Source organism: Equus caballus, chromosome X, assembly GCF_041296265.1.
Source record: "Equus caballus isolate H_3958 breed thoroughbred chromosome X, TB-T2T, whole genome shotgun sequence".
Taxonomy (NCBI): Eukaryota; Metazoa; Chordata; class Mammalia; order Perissodactyla; family Equidae; genus Equus; species Equus caballus.
Genome location: NC_091715.1, coordinates 81297699 through 81325325, shown reverse-complemented (window position 1 = coordinate 81325325; position 27627 = coordinate 81297699).

The window sequence follows — 27627 nt, the reverse complement described above, 5'->3', positions numbered from 1 at the left end:
ACACACTCTTCTCCAAGATCCCAGGTTCTGAAATTTCTTCATTGCACCCCAAACACATATCTACATTACCCCACTCCCACTGAGATTTATTTGGCTCACATTTTGTTGAAATATTTAGCCCCCTCATGATTTTCCCAATTGAATTTCTATCATCTGACTTCACATGACCATGGCCAATTATTTCTGTAATTCTCTTGTTAGCATCCTCCTGATCTTTTCTTGTCCATGAAATGCCATTTCTCAACCTAGGTGAACTCCCACTCTGCTTTCTCGGCTCCCACTTCTGAACAATGAAGCATTGCTACAGAAATACGTGAAGATATGCTAATTGGATGCACTACAATTTCAAGTTATCTAACCTCAGCTGAACCATCCCCGTTGCTTGGCAATCCTTTTATTTAGCAGTGTTGACCCTCTATTACATTTCACAAAGCAGATGTTCAAACATTTTCCAGTCTCTAAGCACCCAAAATCACTGTCACTTTTTACTTTCAGCAGATGGTTCTCTTTACTGATAAGGTCAAGCCACTCTGCAATCTTCATTTTTCCCTATCTTAAGATTTCCATTTTTTACCCATATTTTCAGGTAATAAAGCAAAATGTATAATGCTTCCCTGATAAAACTCCTACTTGCACCCTTTATCCTATTCTTTATCTTCTATTTCCTCTGAGACTTTTCTCCAACAGCATTTCTTTCCTTTATATCTTAAACCTAACTCTACTCATTTCTTGCTCTCAATCTGTGGACATGCTCCATCTCACCTATCCCAAGAATATCTTGCCTGGATATATTCAAATTTCTTAATTGGTGATTCGATGGTGCCTATTTTCACTGCCAATTCACACCTTAATTCCTTAAAGTTTGTTTTATCCCTGTTCTACAAATAAAGTCACCAGTAATCACCTAATCATTAAATTCTGTGGCATTTTCTCCATCCATTTTTCCTTCGAGGAAGCCTATGCTGCATATGATTCCATCGAAAGTTTTCTCCTCATTTGGTATAAGCTATCATAGAATCTATGTTTTATCCTTGTATCCTCTTAAAGTAAACATTTTCCAAGATTCCTTCTTAGTCCTCCTAAAAACGTGTATGTTGAAGGACAGCTGTGAGAGTCAGAAATAATATATGATATACTGAGGTGCCTAACAGTATTCTCCTCATAATAGACACTAAATCAACTGTAGTTATTTTTAATAATTTTTACACATTTTGAAGAAAAGGGACATGGTCTAATTATATACAAATATGAGCATTGTTCTTTTGGCAAGAGAAACCTGTGTTAGTTTCAGGATGAACTGGCTATTTGAATATAGTTAGATGTGGAGAGCATAACCACTTAAAAAGAGTAACAACCACTCTCTACTTTCTAATTCAGATGTTCTTTGCTTTTGATTCAGTGAATAACATAGCACTATTCTTTACCACAAAGATAATTTATTAATTTAAGATTAATAGACAGCAATTACAAGCCTGACTTCCTTTCTAATCTAAAGATACAGGAAAATTGTTTCCTTTTTAAGAAGTAGCAGTGAAGCTGACTGTTTTTTACCACAACAATTTGTATTTTCTAGAGTTTACTTTTTTCCAGACCTATCAAATTTCTTTTATTGCTCAATTAAACATAGCCACATTTTACGGTGTATTTTCTACACTTTATACTAATTACCCATAAATACTTGATAAACTTTTGTCTGGGTAGAAACCAGCTCTAAAGATTAGAATAGAGGGGCTTTCTTATAAACACTGTGCATGAATGTTTGATAACTTTTTGTGCTGCATGGCTGTCACATAAATAGTTTTATGATTTGTTTATAGCATTTGTTACTCACCGCATGCTAGGTGAATAATTAATTTAGCATAAATGGGAGAGTGAACCTGTCCCTTGAGAATGTACTGTTGGACTGTTGGAGATGAGAAAAATCCACAATGAATCTGTTTTTAATACTTGAAAGATGTGCTTCGGCTGCTAATTTTAAAGTATGGTGTGCAATATAATAGCTTCATTCATTTTCTTTAAATAATGTTACTGCTCTCAATTTCAACTAAAGTACTCTTTTTATTTCACTGGTAGCTGGTTAAATGTATCTTTTAGTTTTCCTAATATAGTTTTTCCCTTTATAGTTTTCCTAATATAGAGTTAAATTGAGTGTGCCCAACAAAGTAAAAAAACAAACAAACCTTGATTTTATTTGATAGTTATATTCTCATTGCAAATGCTAAAAATGTCAGCAACTAAGCAAACGTGATAAAACCTCTTTTCCCATGAAATACACAAGTCGTAATATTAATTCAAACTATATTTACCATTCTGTGCTTTAAAGATATATAAATAAGATTTTATTATGTATCTGATTGAAATTGCATTAAGCTGTTTTTAAAACTAGTTTTTTAATTCAAAGATACCCCAGAATATAGCCACTTCAATAATATTGATTTATTTTGTTTTTAAGCTGCCTCAAGAGTTTTGGAAATTAAAATTACATATGTGATAATAATGAAAGATCAAGGAAATAGACATTTTTTTCTTCTTACCTTAAAAATGGTCAGCCTACAACAAGATATTTGACAATTGTGTTCTATTGTATAGACAGATGGTTTGTAGTGAGATATGAAGTTTTACTTTGATTTTTGTTAGCAGTAAACATATTTTTTTCTTATTTTCTGGTGACAGAATATTTCCTAGAACTCCCTAATTCACTTCCTTTTTTCTGCACCCTAACTGCTGCTGACAAATGTTTGCATTCTAACTTTCAAAAAAAAAAAAAAAAAAGAAGCACCCTGCTCTCAGCACGGAAACTCCTGAAAAATGTTTTCCGTTTTACTGCCACAGAACCAACATTAAACAATTCTGACGCCAGTCATCATTTCCTGAGCTCTGTGCTTTCTACTTTTTTTCAAACAAGTTGCAGTATCATCAAAGATCTTCTATTGTCTTTACTTTTCAAAAGACATGTTAGCTCCTAGAGCTTTAAAGTATTTTTTAATCAGGAAAACTTATAAAACTTTATATAATTATTTGAGAAATGTAAAATTATTTTAATATTTTCTTGTTTACTTTTGGCAGCTTATAGGACTGTGATCTGAGAAATTTTATTTTTCTTACTAAAAGTGACGTGGTCATTTTCGTCTATAAAATTAACAAAACTGTAGGGCATCTTCCAATTCTAAACCCTAAAAGTTTTCCTTTGTTTTGTGAAAAATAAAACTTATAAATATATTAAAAACTTTTTACCCTTTTCTTTATGCTTATCAATTTTACATAAGTGCACAATATGTATAATGTTATTATTTTATTTGATCTTATAGATAATAAACAATTTTTATTTCCATAATCTTCAGAAAGTAATTTCTAACAGTTACATAGTATATCATCATATTGATATAGAATAGAAGATACTACAATTTTTATGTATGGTGTGTGTTTTTATTTATTTTTATTTTCTCAAAATTAAATTCTATGAACTGCATGTGTGCTTCCTGGAATTTGGATAATGTGAATAATTTAAGAGCCATTTTGTATTTCCTCTTTGGTTTCTGAAAATATAACTGAATGAATTCATTTACTTGATAAGTAGGAGAACGATGTTGAGAGAAAATGGAATGTGAAAAACATGGCACCCCCTAATAACATTTTATATACAGTGCAGCATACTTTTCATTTGAAAATTTCAAAAATGCTTCCCCAACAATGAGCTGAACTTCCTTTCACTAAATAAAGTGCTTTGTTCTTCCATAACCTGTGAGGGCCCTTTACGTGGCACAAGGCTACCTGAAATAGAGATCTGCCAATGCTCGAGGTTTGTTGGTTAAACTTTGTAAACATGAAGACTGTGATTATATGGCAAATTGCGATGTCATTAATTTAGAGTCCAATGCTTAATTTTTAATCTTCAAGAAGCTGTATCATAATTTGAAGGGAGGAAAATGAACTTTTCCTTGTGTATATCTTTTAAATTTTAAAACAGTTCTCTAGTTTCCTGTTTAATAATTCATCATGTCCAGTGTTGAATATTTAGAAAGAGGGATACAAATACCGTGGTGGTAATAGAGTTCCTATTTGTCCATCTTAACCATCAATTGTATTACTTTCCTTGGTTAATACTGCTTCCAGTGTTTCCCTTTCCATGGTACCCATGTGTTTATTAAGCATTGCTGTCATAGAAATACCAAATATCTTGGGGTAAGTCTAGCATAAAAATTACATTTTGGGTAGCGAATTCCATTCTCACTAAAGCTATTAGAAAGACTGACCTAGAATTACACTCTTAGCCCTAGAGTTTAGCTTATCTGTGTTTAGTAGTCAAGTATTCATTTTGATATATTTATCTCATATGCAGCAATATAATGCATGAATGTTAGTTTTAAGTAAAGATTATATTCAGGTTGTTTCATTGATTATAAATTTAAAATATCTAAGGTACTTAATATTTTTAAGGATATGGATCATATACAAATTAAGTATTTCCTTACTCTTAGAAAAAATGAATATCTAAAAAACATTCCCAATAAAAATTTGGAATATTTCTTACATATGTATAATGATAAAATATGATTATTGAACTCTGTTTCAAATTTGGATGTATGACAATTTAAAAACACATTATTATTAACTAGTTATTCTGTCTAGTATCTTCTGATAAACCTTATTAACCACCCCCCGACACACACACACACGACCATGTAATCTGGGATAGAAAATCAGGAGTAAAAGTTCTAGATAAAGCTATACACTTAATGAAAAATTAAGAGGTAATTAGATCAATTAAGTATTAAAGTTGGTGATTAATTTAAAAATCTATCTATATCTGATTGTTTTATTCTGTCACTTTCCCCGTAATTTTAATCTTACAACCTGCTCAAAACCCTACAAAATTGACTTTCATCTTGTTGAATAACAGTTATTCTTCCTTGAAAATCTATTTATTCCTGTTTCTTTGGCCTTTGCAGTTTTGTTAGGCAGGCTGTCACCTCTTAATCTGACCTAGGAATGTTGATATCCAAAATCATTCAGCCAAAACATATGCAGGAATAACTAGGACGTGATAGTTTTCAATGCAAATATTCAGATCCTAGAAACTTTCTCCCTGTAGTTATTAGTAGACAATATCTCTTTGTTATTATCTAAGTACTAAAGGCTTACAGAGCATGGATTTCCTCTGTTAATGTTCTCAACCATGAGTAGTTACTTACTAACTGTGTAATATTGGCCAAGTTACTTAAGTTCTCTGTTTGTTAGTTTTCCTCATGTATAAAGTGGGAAAATATATCATAAAGGAATTTGCGGTGAAAATAAAATGAGTCAATAGATGTAAAACATTTAGAACATTCCCTGACATATACTAACTGTTCAGCAAATGCTAGATGTTATTATTCTCCTTAGTAGTAGTATTATATTGTTGTTGTTGCCATCATAATTTTTAAAGAGATGTTTACTTAGTGATACAAATAAATAATCAATAGAAATGTCTTGGAGCAAAGACTTTCTGCCAATCATCTTGGAAGTAGATGCATAGTCTTAATAGTGAGGTTTTGGCTGTGAAACCACCATGTACTCAGCTGAGAGACGTTCCAATTATTTTTAGCTGTGGAACTAGACATGTAAACAAGAAAACATAAAAACAGAGATACTTCAGTTGAGGCAGATTGGAAGCATACTCAGCTGGCGTCATTCCCACACCTGAGGCTCTGTGGGGACTGCTTGGAACCCTCAAGACCCCTCTATCTAGAGGAACATATTGATGTAGTGATCCAAATCATAGGGCAACTAAAAATGGGGAAAATAGTGAGGTGATCAAGCAATGAGCATTATTCTCCAATTAAAGCTTCAAAGCACTACTTCCTAATAATTGACTCCACAAAAACTGATGCAAATCCAATTAGGAGATGATTCATTTATTCATTCATTTAATTGACATAACATTGGTTTATAGCATTATATAAATTTCAGGTGTACATTATCATATTTCAACTTCTGTGTAGACTACATCATGTTCACCACCAAAAGTCTACTTGCCATCTGTCACTATACAAATGTGCCCCTTTACCCCTTTCACCCTCCCCCCAGTCCACTTCTCTGGTAACCACCAAACTGTTTTCTGTATCTATGTGCTCGTTTGTTTATCTTCCACATGAGTCATTCTCCATCCTCAAGGTTCATCAATGTTGTCACAAATGGCAAGATTTCATCCTTTTTATGGCTAAGTAGTACTCTATTGTATATATATATATATATATATATATATATATATATATATATACACCATATCTTCTTTATCCATTCATCCATCACTGGGTACTTTTATGGTCTCCAAGTCTTGGCTATATTGTATTGTGAATAATGTGAATAATGCTGCAATGAACATAGGGGTGCAAACATCTTTTAGAATTAATGTTTTTGTCTTCTTTGGATAAACACCCAGCAGTGAAGCAGCTGGATAATATGCTAGTTCTACTTTTAATTTTTAGAGGAATCTCCATGCTGTTTTCTATGGTGGTTGTACCAATTCACATTCCTACCAGCAGTGTGAAGGTTTCCCTTTTCTCCATATTCTCTCCAACACTTGTTATTTCTTGTCTTTTAAATCATAGCCATTCTGACGGGAATGAAGTAATCTCTCATTGTGGTTTTGATTTGCATTTCCCTATTAGTGATTTTGAACATCTTTTCATGTGGCTGCTGGCCATCTGTATATCTTCTTTGAAAAATGTCCCTTCAGAACTTCTGCCCATTTTTTAATTGGGTTGTTTATATTTTTGTTGTTGTGAGTTCTTCATATATTTTGGATATTAACCCTTTATCAGATAACGTGATTTGTAAACATCTTTTCCCAATTAGCAGATTTTCTTTTTGTTTTGTTGATGGTTTCCTTTGCTGTGCAGAAGGTTTTTAATTTGATGTAGCCCCTTTTTGAAATTTTTTCTTTTGTTTCCCTTGCCTGAAGAGACATATTCAAAAGTATACTGCTAAGACCAAAGTCAAAGAGTATACTGCTTAGGTTTACTTGTAGGAGTTTTGGGGTTTCAGGTCTTAAATTTAAGTCTTTAGTCTATTTTGAGTTAATTTTTGTGTATAGTGTAAGATAATGATCTACTTTCATTCTTTTGCATGTGGCTGTCTAGTTTTCCCAACACCATTTATGGAAGAGACTTTCCCTTCTCCCTTGTATATTCTTAGCTCCTTTGTTGAAAGTTAGCTGTCCATAAATGTGTGGGTGTATTTCTGGGCCCTCAATTCTGTTCCATTGATCTGTGTGTCTGTTTCTGTCCCAGTACCATGCTGTTTTGATTACTATAGCTTTGTTCCATATTTTGAAGTCAAGGATGATGCTTCCAGCTTTGTTCTTTTTTCTCTGGATTGCTTCGGCTGTTTGGTGTCTCTTGTTGCTCCATTTAAATGTTGTGATTCTTTGTTCTACTTTCGTGAAAAATGTCATTGAGGTTCTCATTGTGATTGCATTGAATCTGTAGATTGCTTTGAGTAATATGGACATTTTAATTATGTTAATTATTTTGATCTATGAGCATGAATATCTTTCCAAGTAGCTGTGTCTTCTTTGATTTCCTTCCACAATGTCTATAGTTTTCAGTGTATAGGTATTTCACCTCCCTGGTTAAATTCATTCCTAGGTATTTTATTCTTTTTGCTGTGATTGTAAATGGGATTATATTCTTGATTTCTTTTTCTGCTAGTTCATTGTTAGTGTATAGTAATGCAACTGATTTTTGTATGTTGATCTTTTATGCTGCAACTTTACTGTATTCATTAATTATTTCTAATAGTTTTTTGGAGGATTCTTTTGGTTTTTTCTATATTTAAAATAATGTCATCTGTAAATAGTGACAGTTTTACTTCTTCCTTTCCAATTTAGATCCCTTTTATTTCTGTTTCTTGCCTAATTACTCTGGCTAGAACTTCTAATACTATGTTGAATAAGTTTGGTGAGAGTGGGCATCCTTGTCTTGTTTCTGTTCTCAAAGGAATAGCTTTCAGTTCTTCACTGTTGAGTATGATGCTGGCTGTGGGTTTGTCATATATGAGGTACTTTCCTTCTATACCAATTTTATTGAGAGTTTTTATCACAAATGCATGTTGGATCTTGTCAAATGTTTTCTCTGCATGTATTGAGATGATCATGTGATTTTTATTCTTCATTTTGTTAACGTGATGTAACAAATTGATTGATTTGTGGATGTTGAACCATCTCTGCATCCCTGGAATAAATCCCACTGGATCATGGTGTATGATTATTTTAATATATTGTATTTAATTTGCTAACTTTTGTTGAGGATTTTTGCATCTATGTTCATCAGCGATATTGGATTGTAATTTTCCTTTTTTGTGTTGTTCTTGTCTTGTTTTTGTATCATGGTAATGTTAGCCTCGTAAAATGAGTTGGGAAGCATCTCATCCTCTTCAATTTTTGGAAGTGTTTGAAAAGGATAGATATTAAATCTTCTTTGAATCTGTGGTGGAATTCACCAGAGAAGCCATATGGTCCTGAATTTTTGTTCTTCGGGAGGCTTTTGGTGGCTGTTCCCTCTCTTTCCTAGTTATTGGTCAATTCTGATTCTCTTTTTCTTCTTGATTTACTTTTGGGCTGTTGTACAGTACTAAGAATTTATCCACTTCTTCTAAGTTATCCAATTAGTTGGCATATAGCTTTTCGTAGTATTATCCTATAACCCTTTACATTTCTGTGGTATATGCTATAATTTATTTTCTTTTCTTTCTGATTTTACTTATTTGAGCCTTTTGTCTTTTTTCTTAGTGAGACTAACTAAAAGTTTGTCAATTTTGTTTATCTTTTCAAAGAACCAGATTTTAGTTTCAATAATCTTTTCTATTTTGTTTTTAATCTCTTATTTCCAATTTAATTTTTATTATTTCCTTCCTTCTACTCACCTTGGCCTTCATTTGTCCTTCTTTTCTAGTTCCTTTACATGTAATGTTAGATTATTTGAGATTTTTCTTGTTTCTTCTGGTAGGCCTGTATTGCTATAAACTTCCCTCTTAGTACTACCTTTTCTGCATCCTGTAGATTTTGGTATGTAGTATTTTCATTTTCATTTGTCTCCAGGTATCTTCTTTTATTTCTCCTTTGATTTCTTCATTGATCCAATAGTTGTTAAGTAGCATGTTGTTTAGTCTCCACATATTTGTAACTTTGCAGCTTTCTTTTATAGTTGATTTCTAGTTTTATACTATTGTGGTCAGAAAATATGCTTAATATGAATTCAATCTTTTTAAATTTTTTGAAATTTGTTTTGTTTCCCAACATATAGTCTGTCATTGAGAATATTCCATGTGCACTCGAGAAGAATGTGTATTTTGCTCCTTTTGGATGGAGTGTTCCATATAGATCTATTAAGTCCATCTGGTTTAGTATTTAGTTTAAGGCAAATGCTTCTTTGTTGATTCTCTGGGTCATCTATCCATTGATCTTAGTCAAGTATTAAAGTCCTCTACTATTAATGTATTGCTGTCAATTTCTCCCTTTAAGTCTGTTGATAGTTGCCTTTTAATACTTTGGTGCTCCTATGTTAGATGCACATATATTAATAAATGCTATGTCTTCTTGGTGGATGGTCTCCTTTATCTTTATATAATGTCCACCTTTGTGTCTTGTTATCTTTTTTGGCTTGAAGTCTGTTTTTCCTGATATAAGTAAGGCTGTACTTGCTTTCTTTTGGTTGCCATTTGCTTGTAGGATCATCTTCTAGCCCTTCATTCTGATCTTATATTTGACTTTAGAGCTGAGATATGTCTCCTGGAGCCAGCATATTCTTGGGTCTTATTTTTTAATCCATCCAGCTAGTCTATGTCTTTTGATTGGTGAATTCAACCCATTTACATTTAAAGTTATTATTAATATATGAGTACTTAATCCTGCCATTCTATCTTTTGTTTTCTGGTTGTTCTATATTTCCATTGTTTCTTTTTCCCTGTGTTTCTGTCTGCCATTTCAGTTTGGTGGTTTTCTGTGATGTGTTTCTCAGTTTCTTCTTTTTTTACATTTTGTCACTCTGAGTTTTCGTCTTGTGGTTACCATGAGGTTTGTATAAAAGATCTCATAGATGAGATAGTCCTTCTTCTGCTGATAGCATCTTATCTTCATTTACCTATGTAGGTTTCATCCTTTTCCTCTTCCCGTTCTATGTTTTTGTTGTCACAAATTATACCTTTTTACATTGTGAGTTTGGTAACAAATTTGGTAACAAATTGAAGTGGTTATAGTTATTTTTAATGCTGTCTTTCCCTTTAACCTTATCTTATAATTAAGTGATTACTAACCTATTTTGATATAGAGATGCAATTTTCTGATTCTGTCTTTTTATCACCTTGCTCAAAGCTTTGCATACTTTTGCCTTTTTGTTTCAGGTAGGAGAGCTCTTTTCAACATTTCTTGCAAGGTTGGTATAGTGGTAATACCCTCCCTCAGCTTTTGTTTGTCTAGGAAAACCTTTATTTCTCTGTCATATCTGAAGGTTAACTTTGCTAGATAAAGTATTCTTCGCTGAATGTTTTTATCTTTCAATATTTTAAATGTATCAATCCACTTTCTCCTGGCCTGTCGAGTTTCTGCTAAGAAATCCACTGAAAGCCAGATGGAGATTCCTTTGTAAGTTATTATTGTCTTCTCTCTAGCTGCCCTTAATATTCTTTCTTTGTCATTGACTTCTGACATTCTTAATATAATGTATCTTGGAGAAGGTCTTTTTGCATTGAGATAATTAGGTGTCCTATTAATTTCATGTACTTGTATATCCAGTTCTTTCCCAAGGTTTGGGAAGATCTTGGCTATTATTTCTTTAAATAAACTCTCTGCTCTTTTCTCCCTCTCTTCTCCTTCTGGGATACTCATTTTCCTTATGTTGCTTTTCCTAATTGAGTTGAATATTTCTCTTATAATTTCTTCATTTTTAAAAAATCTTAGTTCTCTCTCCTCTTTCACCTGAGTCATTACTAGATTTATATATTCGAGTTCACTAGTTCTCTCTTCCATACGGTCTGCTCTACTTCCAATGCTTTCTGCTTTATTCTTCATCTTATTTATTATGTTCTTTAGCTCTAGAATTTCTGTTTTATTCTTTTTTACAATTTCAATCTCTGGCAAAATACTCCTTCTGTTTATTAATGTTATTCCTGCGCCCATTGAACTGTCTTTCTAAGTGTTCTTGTAGCTCATTGAGTTTCTTCATGACAGTTATTTTAGATTCTCTACCCATTAGATCACAATCTTCCATGTCTTCAAGTTTGGTTTCTGGAAAATTGTCATGTTCTGTTTGTGACACCGTTTTACCATAGGTTTTCATAGTGCTTGATGAGTTGTTCCATTGCTGGTGCATTTGTATTAGCAAACACCTTTCTCATTTAGGTTAGGCTTTGTTAACTTTGATTCTGAGGTCCTTCTGGTTGTATTTGAGAGCCCACACTCCACTGCCTCTGCCAGAGGTGTCATCAGTGCCCTGATAATGCTGCTTGTGCCTCCAAGGGTGCTGGCGCCTTGCTGCTTATGGTGTCACTGCAGTCATGGGTGTCATCACCCAGGACACTGGGCTTTTGAGCACCTCTGCTGCTTTGGAGGTCACTTGGGTTATGGGTTCCCCTACTGTGGTTGGGGGAGAGGAGAGTAGGTGGGGTCATGGGCACCTCCACCACGTCTTGGTTTGTTGGGTCTGCAGGTGCCCCTTCCATGGGTCAGGGGACTGGAGTTATGGGCACCACTGCAGCTGAGTTGACTGGGGTCATGGGCTTTGCTGTTGCTGTTAGTGGGCACTTTATGGCCTCAGGTACTGCTGTCATGTGTGCCATCTGTGCTGCTGCTCCTGGGTTTTCTGTGGGTACTGACACCACTACTGCCAGAAGCCCTGGGTTTGAAGGAGTCACCACCTCTGCCAGGTGGGCCAGAGTCACAGGCACCACTGTCATTGCCACAGAGGGAAGTATACCTGGGTCACTGGAGCCACCATAGTTCCTGGAACCTCAGGTAATGGCCCCCCCACCACTGCTTGGAGCTCCAGGGTCTTAGATACAACCCCACTGCTGGGAAGGCTGGTGCTGGAGGCATTATTGCCAGGGAAGGAGGAGGGGGCTGGGTCATCAGCACTTCCATGGTTCCTGGAGCCTCTGGTCTTGGGCACCACAGCAATTCTTGACCCTCAGGCTGCAAATGTCACTGTCACTGCTTTGGAATTGAAAGAGGCTGAGTCATGAGTGCTGCCATGATTTCTGGAGCCTCAGGTCATGAGCACCACTACCACTGTTGGAGGCCCTGGGGTCTTGGATGCAGCCCTAACTGCTGGGAGGACCAGGGTTGGAGGCACCACTGCCAGAGGAATGGGAGGGGGCTGAGTCACAGGCACTGCTCTGTTTCCTGGAGCCTTCAGGTGTGGGAGCTATGGCAGTTCCTAGAACCTCTAGGAGTGTGGGCTGCTTTGGTTCCTGGGTCCTCCATTTGTAGGCATTACCACAATTCCTGGAGCCCCTGGTTTCAGACATGGCTGCAGTTCCTGGAACCTCCATTTTCATGAGTTGCTGTGCTGCTCTCCTGGTTCTACCACCTCCACGAGGTCCAGTCCACCTTTCTTTAGATGTATAGAAGTATGGATCTCTCAGGTGTTCTGGTGTGTGGTGCAGAGAATCCTTTGTTGCTCTATGGATGTTCTACTGCTTGTAACTTAGAGGGGAGAGACAAAGGGAACAACTCACTCTGCCGTGATGCTGACGTCTAGGAGATCATTTTTATTGGTGGTGAGGTCCAAGTACACTTTCATGGAGATAAGGGACAGATGACCTTAGATTATGTGAAATACAACCTTGGTAGTAAACTATGTACCCAATATGTTAAACTTCCCTAAATCGAGAAAGGTGGATGAATCTATGTATTCAATGAAAAAATAGCAAGACCTATAGAAACTGAAAATGTAACACATCTCCTAAGATACAGAAATTGCACTTCTAGGTATCTAACCTAGAGAAACACACAAGTACAAGGAAATATGTATACATACATATGTTACCAAAGTCATCAGGTGTAGGTATGCAAGCTGTGCTTTCTCCAACTCCACAAGGTTTCATTCACCTATACTATGTGAATATTGCTCCTTGGAGTTCAACTGTCATGGCCTTAATTATTGCAGCATTTGGGTAAATAAATCATGGCAAATGCACATCAGTCTACTGTATGTCTTTTGGAAAGAATGAATTTGGTGTTTATCCATCAATATAAATAAGTTTTAAAAGTAACATATTGAATAAAGGACATTGTGGTAATATAGGTACAGCATGATATCAATTATATAAATTAGAAAACATAAGAGAGTGTGTTTTATATCATGCATACACATATGTGAACATAAACCTATTTTTAAAACAGATTTGAAGAAGACCAAACTACTTTAGTCAGAATTCTTACTCAAAGAATAAAAAAATACTCTAACTAACCTAAAGCTAAAAGGTTATTATTGAAGGGTTATTGCAATGTTCAAAAACTACTTAGGCAAATAGAAAATTAGGCTTGAAAAACAGACAGTAACCATCAAGGGAAGACAGGCAGTAAAAATTGGAGCAAGGACGTGTTACAAGAATAGGTTGAATATTATGATAGCACTGACAGTACAATCACAAAGTGCTTTATTACTTACATAATTTAGCAACTGGTTCTGGTTTTTAAATCATTCCTTAAATTTCACAATCCTGGGAAGGATCATCTTACTGATTGAGCCTAGTTCAAGATTCTGTACTCTGACCACTCAGGCTAATAGAAAGTACGGAAAGGGACTATCTGGCACTTCAAATCTGTGGTCAGAAATAGCTGCCAGCCTTCCACAAAGGTTTAAGAAATGAAGGATATTTCATAAACAAAATGAGTAATCAAGTACGTGGTGACAAAACAAAAACAAACCAAACACCCATTAAATGTTCAAAACACTTATCAAACATCTTATAGTGCCTGCCTCTAAGATAGCAGCTCAGGAATGAGCATAAATATCAAGGGAGACTTAAGCTTTATCTGAAGTGTCATAACTTTAGGAAGAAAATGTATTCTTTTGTTATAGGTGAGAATTTTTTAATGTAAAAACAAAGAAAAGACTGGAAGCATAAACGTCAAATGTTAGAAGCAGTTAATTCTGGGTAGGGGGAATAAGTTGATTGTTATATTCCTTTCAACAAATAACTTGAGATATAACTCACATACCATAAAATTCATCCATCTAAAGTGTATAATTCGTTGGTTTTTAATATACTTACAGAGTTGGGCAACCATCACTACTACCAAATACCAGAACATTTTCATCACAAAAAGAAACACCACACCAGTTAACAGTCACTGGTCACTGCCCCTCCCTCCAGCCTCTAGCAACCACTAATTTATGGATTTACCTATTTATGAACATTTCATATAAATGAAACTATTTAAGTATGGCCTTTGTATCTGGCTCCTTCCATTTAGCATACTGTTTTCAAGTTTCATCCATGTTATAGCATGAATAAGTACTCCGTTACTTTTTTATGGCTGAATAGTATTCCTCTGTTTGTATTTAACACATTTTGTTTATTGATTCATCCACTGATGGACATTTTAGTTGTTTTCACCTTATAGCTAATATGAATAACACTGCCGTGATCATTAGTGTGCAAATTATTTTATGAGCATATGTTTTCATTTCTCTTGGGTACATACGTAAAAGTGTAATTGCTAGATCACATGGTAACTATGTGAAACAGTTTTTCAAAGAAGCTGCACCCTTTTGCAATCTCACCAGCAATGCAGGAGAGCTCCAATTTCTCCACATCCCTCACCAATACTCTTTATTGTTTGTCTTCTTCTATTACAGCCCTCCTAACATGTATGAAGAGGTATCTCATTGTGGATTTGATTTGCATTTCTCTGATGGATAATGTTGAACATTTTTTTCATGTGCTTATTGGCTTTTATATATATTCTTTGCATAAATGTCTAATCAAATCCTTTGTCCATTTTTTTTTTGGTGAGGAAGATTGGCCCTGAGCTAACATGTGTGCCAGTCCTCCTCTATTTTGTATGTGGGATGCCACCACAGCATGGTTTGATGAGTGGTGTGTAGGTCTGCATCTGGGATCTGAACCTGCAAACCCTAGGCCCCTGAAGCACAGCACGCAAACTTAACCACTATGCCACCAGCCTGGCCCGTTCCTTGTCCATTTTTTAATTCAATTATTTGTCTGTTTACTGTTGCATTGTGAGATATTTTTTAATTTATGCAGTAGGCCCTTATCAGATATATAATTTAGAAATATTTCCTTGGATTCTTAGGGTTGTAGGGCTGTCTTTTCACTCTTTGATAGTATGCTTTGAATGCACGAATGTTTTCAGTTTTCATGAAGTACCAATTATCTATTTTTTTGTTGCTTGTATTTCTGATGTCATATCTAAGAAACAATTGACAACTCTAACATATGATGGTTTACTCCTATGTTTTCTTCTAAGAGTTATAGTTTTGGGTCTTACATTTAGGTCTTTGATGTATTTTGAGATAATTTTTATATGGTGTGAGTTAAGGGTCCAATATGATTCTTTTGCATGTATATATCCAATTATCTCAGCACCATTTGTTGAAAAGATTGTTCTTTCTCCATTAAATTGTCTTGACACCCTTGTCAAAAGTTAATTGACCATTAATGTATTTGTTTCTGACCTCTAAATTCTATTCCATGGATTTATAAGTCTATTCTATGCCATTATTACAATATCTTGATTACTGTAGCTTTGTAGTAAGCTTTGAAATTGGGAGATATGAGCCCTCCAACTTTCTTCTCTTTCAACATTGTTTTTGCTACTTTGGGCCTCTTGTATTTACATATGAACTTTACGATTCACTTGCAAATTACTGCAAAAACCATTCCAGCTCCTGGAAGTCCTAAGTATACACTGATCTCTGGTATCTCTATCTTCTTCCTTTGTCATTCCAGTCATAGGAGTGGTGGCTTCCTGCAATTGTTATCCACTTGTTCACCTCATCTTCTCTTAATTTCAATTCTCCAACATCTTTTTAATAATTTGCTGATACTATATCCCATTTTATGAACTACTGGATTTTAGTTCTGTCTTCCTGAGTATACTCTGACTGATACACCAGTGATCCAAAATCTAACCTTTACTGGTGCAGTGGCTAAAATACTAGTTTTTATTTTCCTCATTAGCAGTCTGAGAGGATGAGATTGAATCTAAACAAAGTGAAAATAAGTGAATAGTACTTTAGGTTCATTTTTATAGCTTATCTAACCAAATTATAATAAGGTAGAATAATAATATATTATTTGTAAACCTTTAGATTCATCCAAAGCACTACAAGTATAGAAATTTTTAAATGTATTTTTTGCTACATTATTCTCATTAATAGTGTTATTAACACTTTACTTTTGCAGATAAAAAGTATAAGATAAAATATACAGTAGCATTTTTCTTCAATTTTTGTTAGGATGAGCCTGTCTTTTATTTTGAATGTACATCTTTTGAACTTTGCTCAGTTTTTGAGTAGGGTGTTGCAGTTCAAAAATTTTAAATCTCTAATAAAATCATGCCATATCTTAGTAGCAAGCACAGATACAACAAGGACCACTTGGATAAAATTACATATATTTTTCAGTGATGCCAGTGACATTGTATCTCATTACAAATGAGTCATTTTTATTCTAAATATTAGTCTTTGATATATTCATTATTTTTTATATAACAGAAAATGAACAGAGGCTTACTGTATATTCTGCTTAGTGAAGGGGCTTTTATAGACTTACACATAAGAGATTCAAATGAAAGATACAGAATCCTTACCAAAAAATATCACTGTTTTCAATATTAGGAAAATAAAATAAGGAAGGTAAGTATAGTTAGAAATGCTAGAATGAGTTCATCAATTGTTTGTCATACGAAATAGCATCACCTTCATCACATCGCCACTTTAGCATGTCTGCCTTGAGTACCTAAAGGCAGGTATGTTAGGTGTTCCCATCTTTTCAAATGTTTGTTAATTTTTGTCTGACTGTTAATAGTAGATATAAATTGTATCTGTATTTAATTTTGTGAAAAGTTTCATTATCCACACTTGACATTTTATTTTCTCTAACAACGTTGTGTGGATCATTTGGTATTGCTGCTGAGAGTAGCAATTCTTAGCCAGTTGAGTAGTATCCCTTGGTTCACACATATGAAATTTGTTTGTTAATTGCCAAAGTCTACTTAGGGAATTTTATTGGTTGAGAATTTGTTTTCCTGATAGTTTTTCTTTATTCATAGATATGCTAAGGTAAGTAAACAGTTCTAATCTCATCCTTATATTCCATTCTTGTTTTGTTCAGTGTATATGGTAGCCTACCCCTACTACTATTTCATCTCACATGCTATGTATCTGTTTAAAATGGGAAAAAATGACATTTAAATATTTAGAATAAAGGATAAAACATCTATGTTGAATGGATACTTAACATTTGTAAGACATTAGGGAAGATATACTAATGAATATACCATAGCCCTTACCCTCGAAAAATTTAGAATCTAATAGGGGAGAGGGATGCACGTTAACTATATGATGTAAGGCCAACTATTTATTACAAAAGCCATAAGTCAGGTATAGACAAATAAATCGGTTATTATTTCTAATTGGTAGAATCCGGGAAAGCTTCAAAAAGTTGAGTAAAATTTTTAAAAGTGGAAAGAAAGGTAAAAACCATTCCAGGCTGCAGTAGTAAAACAGACAAAGTCAGGAAGATTAAAGATATTAATGACTGGTTTAGTAATAAGTCATCCACTATGTCTGCAAGGTAGTGGGGTATGGCCGTGGTGAATGACAAGTAAAGCTAGAATAATGTCAAAAGAAGATTATAAAACTGCGCTTCTCTTATGAAAGTCCGTTGTTTGGGCCAAGAACTAATAAAAATGCAAATTATGCATTCAATTCTTATGGGTAAATGCCTTTCAGTTTTATATGTGACTAAAGGTTCTTACCAGTAATTGACCAAGTGAATTATTAACAGTTATTAAAATTCAGTAAATTACTAAGGTTAACTGAGGACTCTAATTGAATTTTGTACAAAATTTGTCTCTTACTCAGTGTGTGGCAACAATATATGACTTCTTCCATGCATGCAACCATGGACAGTTGGAATTGTTAATTTTTAGGAAATATGTTTTATTATCAGCACACCGTCCATACTATTTTCATTGTTTTCAGGTGCTGATCTTTTGTAGTACAGTTTGTAAAAAATTATAAAATTCTTCAGTTTATAAAAAAATCTTAGTAAAGTTCTTACATTTATAGAAATATTGTTAGGTTTTATTTTTTATGATCATTTTGTTATTGCATAATAGTTTCATTGTTATTATTGTGATAGATGTTTTATCATCTACAGTTCTGTTACCACTGAGTTCTTTTTCCACTGAAAAGTAGGAGCGGGTGAGGTATGTAGTCTTCAGAATTTTGTTATTCTACTGAAGTAGACCCATATTTAAAAAAAATTGATCAACTAATATTTGACAAGGGAGCCAAGAAGACACAATGGGGAAAGGATAGTCTCTTCAACAAATAGTGTTGGAAAAATTGGATAACCACCTGCACAAAAGTGAAATTGAACCCCTATATTACACTACTCACAGAAATTTACTCAAAATGGATTAAAGACAAAGATACAACCTGATACCATAAAACTCTGAGAAGAAAATATAGGGAAGAAATTCCTTGACATTCGACTGAATAATGATTTTTTGGTATGACAACAAAAGCACAGCAAAAAAAGCAAAAATCAACAAGTGGGACTACACCAAACTGAAAAGCTTCTTCACAGCAGTCACAAAGAAACAATAAAAAAAATTAAAGAAATAACAGCAATTAAACAATAAACAAAATGAAAAGGAAAACTATGAAATGGGAGAAAATATTTGCAAACCATGTGTCTGATAAGAGGTTAATATCCAAAATATATAAAAGACTAGTAAAACAATAACTAAAATAAAAAAAAACGATAATTAAAAATTGGACAGAAGAAATAAACAATTATTCCAAAGAAGATGTCAAAATGGCCAACAGGTACATGAAAAGATGGTCACCATCACTAATCATCAAGGAGATGAAAATCAAAACTACAATGAGATGTGACCTCACACCTGTTAGAGAGGCTTTCATCAAGAATATAGGAGATAAGTGTTAGCAAGGATGTGGAGATAAGGGAAACCTTGTATACTGTTGGTGGGAGTGTAAATTTGGTGCAGCCACTATGGAAACAGTATGGAGGTTCCTCCAAAAATTAAAAATGTAACTACCATATGATCCAGCAAATCCAACTCCTGGGTATTTATCTAAAGGAAATAAAAACAGTATCTTGAAGAGATATCTGCACTTCCATGTTCACTGCAACATTATTCACAATAGCCAAGATATAGAAGTAAACTAAGTGTCAATCAACGGATGTATCGATAAAGAAGTTGTGAGATATATATTATTCAGCCATGAGAAAGAAGGAAATCCTGCTGTTTGCAGCAACACGCATGAAACTTGAGGGCATTATGCTGAGTGAGATAAGTCAGACAGAGAAGACAAATACTGTATGATATCGCTTATATGTGGAATCTGAAAAAGCTGATCTCATAAAAACAGAGAGTAGAATGGTGGTTACCAGAGACGGGGAGTAAGGGCATTGGTGGAATTGGGAATATGTTGTTTAAGGGAATAAACTTGGGACTAGTAGATAAATAACTCCTGGAGATCTAATGCACAGCAGAGTGATTATAGTTAACAATACTGTATTATAAACTTTAAAGTTGCTAAGAGACTAGATTCTAATTGTTTCCACCACAAAAAAGAAATGATAATTATGTGACATGATAGAGATGTTAGTTAAAGGTACAGTAGTAATCATCTTGCAATATACAAGTGTATCAAATCAACATGTTGTATACCTTAAACTTACACAATGTTATATATCAATTATTTTTCAAAAGAATTTTTTTTGCGATTCACTGTGCTACAGAATTTGAGTGCCATATCAAATGTTTAGACTATATACCAGAAGCTGTGGGAAATCGTGAAATTCTTTTAAGATAGAAAATGGCTACTATGACAATTTTAAAAGTTTGAAGCCCTTTGAAAGGGGAAAGGATAGATTGAAAGCAGGTAGATCTATTTAGAGATGTGGGAAAGATGATGACTACCTGTACCACAATTGTTACAATAGGGACATTAAATGAGGGTAGATCCCAGAATTAGTGAAAAGAAGTTTGACTTGGCCCAAGTTGAGTTTGAGATACCTGTGGAATAGCTGTGATTCATCTTGTAGATAACTGTCCTGTAGACACCTTAGACACGAAATTCAGGGATATAGAGGCAGATTTGTGAGTCATCAGCATAGAGTCAGCAATTGATGAGATTTCCCAGGGTGAGTTACAAAGTGGGAAGGAACTATGATCAAAGATGAAAATTTAACTATTTATATTTGTGGGAGAGACAGAGTAAGTTTATAAATGACACAAAAAAAGGGCCGACCTGGTGGTGCAGTGGTTAAGTGTGTATGTTCCGCTTTGGCGGCCCAGGGTTCACTGCTTTGGATCCCGGGTGCGGACATGGCACTGCTTGGCACTCCATGCTGTGGTAGGTGTCCCAGATATAAAGTAGAGGAAGATGGGCACGGATGTTAACTCAGGGCCAGTCTTTCTCAGCAACAAAAAAAAAAAAGAGGAGGATTGGCAGCAGATGTTAGCTTAGGGCTAATCTTCCTCAAAAAGTAAATAAATAAATGACACAAAAAAGATTTAGAGAAATAGGATGAGAATCAGAATAGTATGTTGTCACATTAACCAAGTGAAGTGAAAAAGATTACCTAAAGAAACATTAATGAGAACAATACATAGTTGTAAGTGTTGATACTGCATAGTGTTTCTCTCTAGTTTTTGAGCCATAACTTCTATTCAACTTGACCCATAATCCAAGATTTTCTCATCCTCTGTCTAACTCAAGATCGTATCTTTAATTGCACCCTAGTGATAGTAGAACAATGTGGCACACTGCATTATTCACGAATAGTCTACACCCATCATATTTGAACTTAAGTGTGACCATGTGAATTGCTTTGGGCAATAAAGTTTGAGTTGACATAATGTTTTTTTATTTCTAAGAGTTTTCAGAGCAATGCAGTAGTTTGCTAGGCTCTCTTTTATCTCTGCTATAATGACCAAAAATGTTCTGTAGAGCCTGCTCCATAAGTCTGCGTCTTGGAATGAAGATGACATGAAGCAGAGCAGCAGCTGACCTGCGGTGGACATGACATGAAAGAAAAAGAAATCTTTTCTTTTGTAAGCCATTGATGTTAGAGGGTTGTTTGTTACTAAAGCAAAACCTATCTGATCATGAATGATTTAAGTAACTTGTTTTTCAGTCTGTCTCATGAGTGTTGAGAGTTTCAGCTCTACACTCATTTTTTCTTTGGGTCAAATAGGAATTGGATAAGAAGAAAAACTATTTTCTTTCACGTTCACAGTATCCTGAAGATTTGATCAAGTCATTGCAAAACTGGAAATGATTTCTACTTTTGTAGATGCTTCCATTATAAGGTATAATGAGCAAGGAAAGAGCTCAGTGGATTTCATGGTTATGGACTTTGAAACTCGAAGATATCGATGAAGGTTCTCCTTCACCTCCTGACTACCACTTACCAGGTTACTCTAAAAACCTGATCCCATCAGTTCTGTAGCCCTGCTAATACTATTGCCCATCTTTTCTCTTCTCTGACCAAGGACATTTCAGTGCTGAACTTAGAAACCTCTGATGCCTAGTGTTCTCGTTTCAATAGGAATGAAGAAACAGCCCTATGCTTGGAAAAAAGGATTGAATGTGTAGTCAGATAATCCTATATTTAATTCTACTTCTATCACTTAGTAGTTTTGTTATTTTAAATAAGATAATTAAATTATTTGAGATAAAGTGTCGCTAATATGTACTTTTCAGAGTTGTTATGGGGATTTTAATGCTTATGAATATACTTAGCATCTATGGATGCTCAATAACTATTAGTCATCTTTGTTTATTTAACAAACACATATCATTCTTACTATGTGCCAAGAATTGTTTTAAGCACTGTACAAACTCCATTAAATGTCATAATAACCTTATGAAATAAGGAAGATTGTTATTCTCATTTTACATGTGGCAAAAGTAAGATATAGAGAGAAAGATTAAGTATCTTGACCAAGGTCACAGAGCTGGTAAGTGACAGAGCCAGGATTAAAGCACGGACAGAGTCTGCCTCAGTTCTAGCTCATAATCACAATCCAATGTTTTTTTCCCTAAAATTTGTGAAGGGAACATAACTATACTATTTAACAACTGTTCACAAAATGTTTATAGCTGAGGGATCACAAAATTTGAAAATGGATTACCACCTCTGGTCCACAGTGAGGAAGAGTCATGGTTTTTAAATTTTTTAGCTCATTTTTGTTTGTATTAAGGTTTTGGGGGGTGGAGGATGAAGAGGAAGAGATGACAGCATACCTTAGGTCCGAATACCATGTATTATGTCACTGATTTGTTTCATAATTTTGAATGAAAGCTATCATGCTGGGAGTCAAACATATGTTTGGCAAAGATGTGAATCAGAAAAAACTTCTTATATCTCCTATAATTACTTTCATGGTCCTGGTCTACCTTGAGAGGTCATATAATGTAGATGAAAAACGGATTTCTATCAAGACCTGGGTTTAAATCTCAACCTTACCCTTTACTATCTGAATAAACTTAGGGAAGTTGTTGTGACTCAGTTTCCTCATCTATAACGTAGAGATAGTAATAGTACCTACCTCAAAGTGTCCTTGTGAAAATTAAAATAGATAATACATATAAATGAGTTTAGAATGTGCCTAGCAATCATTTTCTTTTCATTAATATTGGGTGTCTAATAACTTAAATTTCCCTCATCCTCCAATCTGTGACTCTCTTTCTCTCTTCATATGCTCTATCTGCCACTTCACAGAAAAAGATTAAAACCCTCCTTCTATCTGCTGTTGCTGTTCCTAGAATCTGCAACTACATTCTTCTTTTCTATATGGTTATGTTATGGGAGGCATCACTCCTCCCCTGAAAGGCCCTTGTGCTTTGAATCTTATTCCGTATCACTTTTTCAGGATGAATTATTCATTAGTTTACCTATATACCCAACCAGTCCCTTTCAAGTGGATCTCTCTTACTGACATTCAAAATATGCTCAAGTCTCATTTAAAAATAAATTTCTCCTTTGATCCACATCTGTGTCCAGTTCTCACCCTAATTCTCTCCTTCTTTTCCCTTCATAGCCAAACTTCTTGGAAGTGTTATCTGTACTGTCTAATTCCATTTCTTCACCTCCGATTCCTAACTCACTACGGTTTGGATTCTGTCCTGATTAATCCACCTAAATGGCTCTCATTAACTATTCTTACCCTGCCAGCATACATTTGAGAACAAGGAGCCATGTTTTAGGGAAAAAAAGCAAACAATCTAAATGACCACAAATAGGGGAAAGGATATATATATCCTAATATATTTCCTAATATATATTAACGTAGATAGATCTCAGAAAGATCATATTGAATGAAAATAAACTTCAGGATAATACATAAAGTAGTATACCATTTATATAAATTGACAAGTTAAAACAATATTAAATATTGTTTATGGAAACATATACATGCAAATGTAAAAACTGGGATGGAAAGATACACAATGAACTCATGATAGCGTTTGGCTCTAGAGAGGTAGAGATGAGAATGGACTTGTGGGTTATAAAGGTGCTTTAATTTTTTTCTTAATTTTATTGAGAAGACGATGTGTACACACATCATGGATACATATCGGGAGGCAGTACAGATTAACAGTTGCGAGCCTAGACTCTGGAAACAAACTTCCTAATTTCCATCTCAAGCACCTACTTCTTCCTTCACATGTGACCTTGAACAAGTTATTAAATTCTCTGTGCTTCACTTTCCTCAGTTGTTAAGTGGTCATAATTAGGGTGTCAACCTCAGGGATTTGTTGTAAAGATTACATTAGTTTCTGTATGGAAAGCACTCAGAATTGTGCCTACACAAAAATAAGTAGTTTACAAATATTTGCTATCATTATTATCTAATGTTATATCACTTGTGAACTTTTTGATAAAGTATACTTATAGGGAAAAAGATTGGAAGGAAATAAAACAAATGTTAACAGTTTCAAGTTCTGGGTAGTGGCATATGAGTGCTTGTTATATCGTGCTTTGTGGTTTACATGTATTTCTTAAATCTCCTACGGCCCCTTGCAAAAAAAAAAAAAAAGGTGGAGGAAGCAAGGAACCACTGAACTAGACTTTAAGCTCCTTAAAGGCTGTGACATTATCTCATTTCATTCTTGAATCTTCACATCTAATACAATGCTGACAGCACATTGCAAACAATATTTGTTGAGTTAATGAATTTAAACTAAATGACATATGTGGCTATTTCCAATCCCAAGAGTCTATCGATAGTATTCAGTGGATATGTATCCATCTCTTCATTAGACATTGTGAGAAACAAGCACCCTTAGTTTTCCTCCTTTTCTGGAGGAGATGCAGCTTATATGGACAGACCCTCTTTAGCCTATAATCTTTAGAGAATATCATAGATTTTGAATATCATCAGAAAGCATTAATAATAATTTTTATAAAAATCCAAGCTCATAGGAATTTACTAGGCAACTGTATGTCTACATGCCTAATGGACTCACTTTTTTTTAGAGAAGGATTTAATTTTTTAATTAAACACTTTTATATTTATTTTTATTTTATTGAGGTCATAATAGTTTATAACATTGCGAAATTTCAGTTGTACATTATTAGTTGTCAGTCACTATATATGTGCCCCTTTACCCTTTATGCCCACCCTCCAACCCCCTTCCCCTCTGTAACCACTAATCTGTTGTCTTTGTCCATGTGTTTCTTTACCTTTCACATATGAGTGAAATCAAATGGTGTTTGTCTTTCTCTGTCTGGCTTATTGCAGTTAACATAATACCCTCAAGGTCCATCCATGTTGTCACAAGTGGGACAATTTTGTCTTTTTTCATGGCTGAGTAGTATTCCATATATATATATACATACACACATACTACATCAGTAAGCACTTGGGTTGCTTCCACATCTTGGCTATTGTGAATAATGCTGCAATGAACATAGGGATGCATAAGTCTCTTTGAATCGTTGATTTCAAGTTCTTTGGATAAATACCAAGTAGTGGATAGCTGGGTCCTATGGTATTTCTACTTTTTATTTTTTGAGAAATCTCCATACTGTTTTCTATAGTGGCTGCCCCAGTTTGCATTCCAACCAGCAGTGTATTAAGATTCCCTTTTCTCCACATCCTCTCCAACATTGGTTTTTTTTTTTTTTTTGTCTTGGCAATTATAGCCATTCTAATAGGTGTAAGGTGATATCTCATTGTAGTTTTCATTTGCATTTCCCTAATAATTAGTGATGTTGAACATCTTTTCATGTGCCTGTAGGACATCTGTATATCTTTTTTGAAAAAAATGTCTGTTCATATCATCTGCCCATTTTTTGATCGGGTAGTTTTTCTGTTGTTGAGTTGTATGAATTCTTTATATATTTTGGAGACTAACTCCTTTTTAGATATATGATTTGCATAAATTTTCTCCCAGTTGATGTGTTGTCTTTTTGTTTTGTTCCTGATTTCCTTTGCCTTGCAAAAGCTTTAAGTCCTATTTGTTTATTTTTTCTTTTGTTTCCCTTGCCCGAGTAGACATGGTATTCTAAAAGATCCTTCTAAGACTGATGTCAAAGGGTGTACTGCCTATATTTTCTTCTAGGAGTTTTATGGTTTCACCGTTGATGGACCCAACTTTTAGAAATTTATTTTATTTTACCAAAGTTGTGCATATATAATGTTCATAGATCATGGAGCCAAAAGAGTTTTACAGAGCTTTTTTTATGTATCTACATAAATATATATTCTGTCGTGAAACTGCCCGTCTCCCCACTTTCTAAGCTCCACAGAAGCAAATGTTATCAACTATTTTAACTGATCATTTAAAAAATCCCACAACTCTAAACAACATGACTATATAGCTAGTTGATTTTCTTGATTTTTCCAATAGTAGACATCACCTGTTGATGTCCTCACATCAAAAATTCCACAAATCCCATCACCTGCACTCAAGCACTTCCTGTCTTCCTCTGCTGCAATTGACTCATAAATTTTGGTTAATTTGCTATTCGATGTTTACAGTCTTATGATTAATTCTGTTTATAAATGAGCCGTTTAATAAACAATGATTACTTTTACTTTCTTGCACTTTTCCACCTGAAGTTCTTGAAAGGATAATTATCTGGTGGGCTATTCTTGTTTGTCACTTAACTTTGTTTTCTATCATAATTTTATCCTCAAACTGAAAACTACTTACATTTCCTCTCAACATGTGTGACCACATTCAGATTTAATCTATTTCTTCTTGAAGAGGCATCATCTGTAGCCATCTGAACTGCTCCAGTCTGGATAGTTTGATAGCTATTTCTACTGCACAACTCTTTCTTGGAATCTTCTTTCACCACCATCCTGAGACCTCCTTTTGCCTTTCTTTTCTGTTAGATCTCTTGTTTTCTGTATCCATGTTTGTTTTATTTTTTCTTTCTGGATATATTGCCCTGTTTTGGTATAGCATATCCTCAAAGAGAAAATGGGTACATGAGAGGAAACATTATTTAGGAACTTGGATGTTTCAAAATGTCTCTATTCCACTCTTTTGCTTAGTTGATAATTTAGCTATACACAGAATTCTAGGTGGGAAATAATTTTTCCTGATAATTTTGAAGGCTTTACTCCATTATCATCTATTTTAAAGTGTTACTGTTGAGAATCAAATATTCTGTCTCTTAACATTTTGTAAGCAATTGAGTTTTTCTTTCTTTGTTTTCTAAAAGTGCTGAAGATCTCCTTGCTCCCAGTGTTCTGAAATTTTATGGTTATGGTACTTTGTGTGAAACCATCATCATTACTTGTGTTGGTTACTCAGTAAGATTTTCAAACTTGAAATTTAATTTTTCTTTAAGTTTTGGGAAGTTTTCCTTCAATTGTTTCTTTGATAATTTTCAATCCTTCATTTTCCTCATTCTCCCTTCCTGGAATTCCTTTTTCTCAGATGTTGACCCTTATAGAGTAACTTCTAGCTTTCCCATGTTTCCTTGTGTATGTGGTACCTCATTGGCGTTTTGCTCAAGTTTCTAGGAAATTTATTCAACTTTATCTCAACTGTATTTCATCAAGTGTGAGCTTCCTTATAAGGCCATTTGCCTGGGGAATTACCTGCCATCAGTATCTTTAAGTCTTTTCTTCTGGGCTGATTAGATTCCTAAGAAAACTTCTTCCAGTCTTCTGCTTAAAGAACATAGACACAGCTGTCAGTATTCTGAAGGTGAGTATATAAGCTTTCACTTTTCTGTTTTCAGTACACTACACCTGCCTGCAGCTCTGCCTTGTGTATCATCCTAGTCCAAAGACACTTTGTTTTACCCTCTCCAAAATATAAACCTCCAGTTCCCTGCTGGAGTGAATGAGGGCATTTTCTTGTACAGAGAAAGAGAAGGGATCTGATCTGA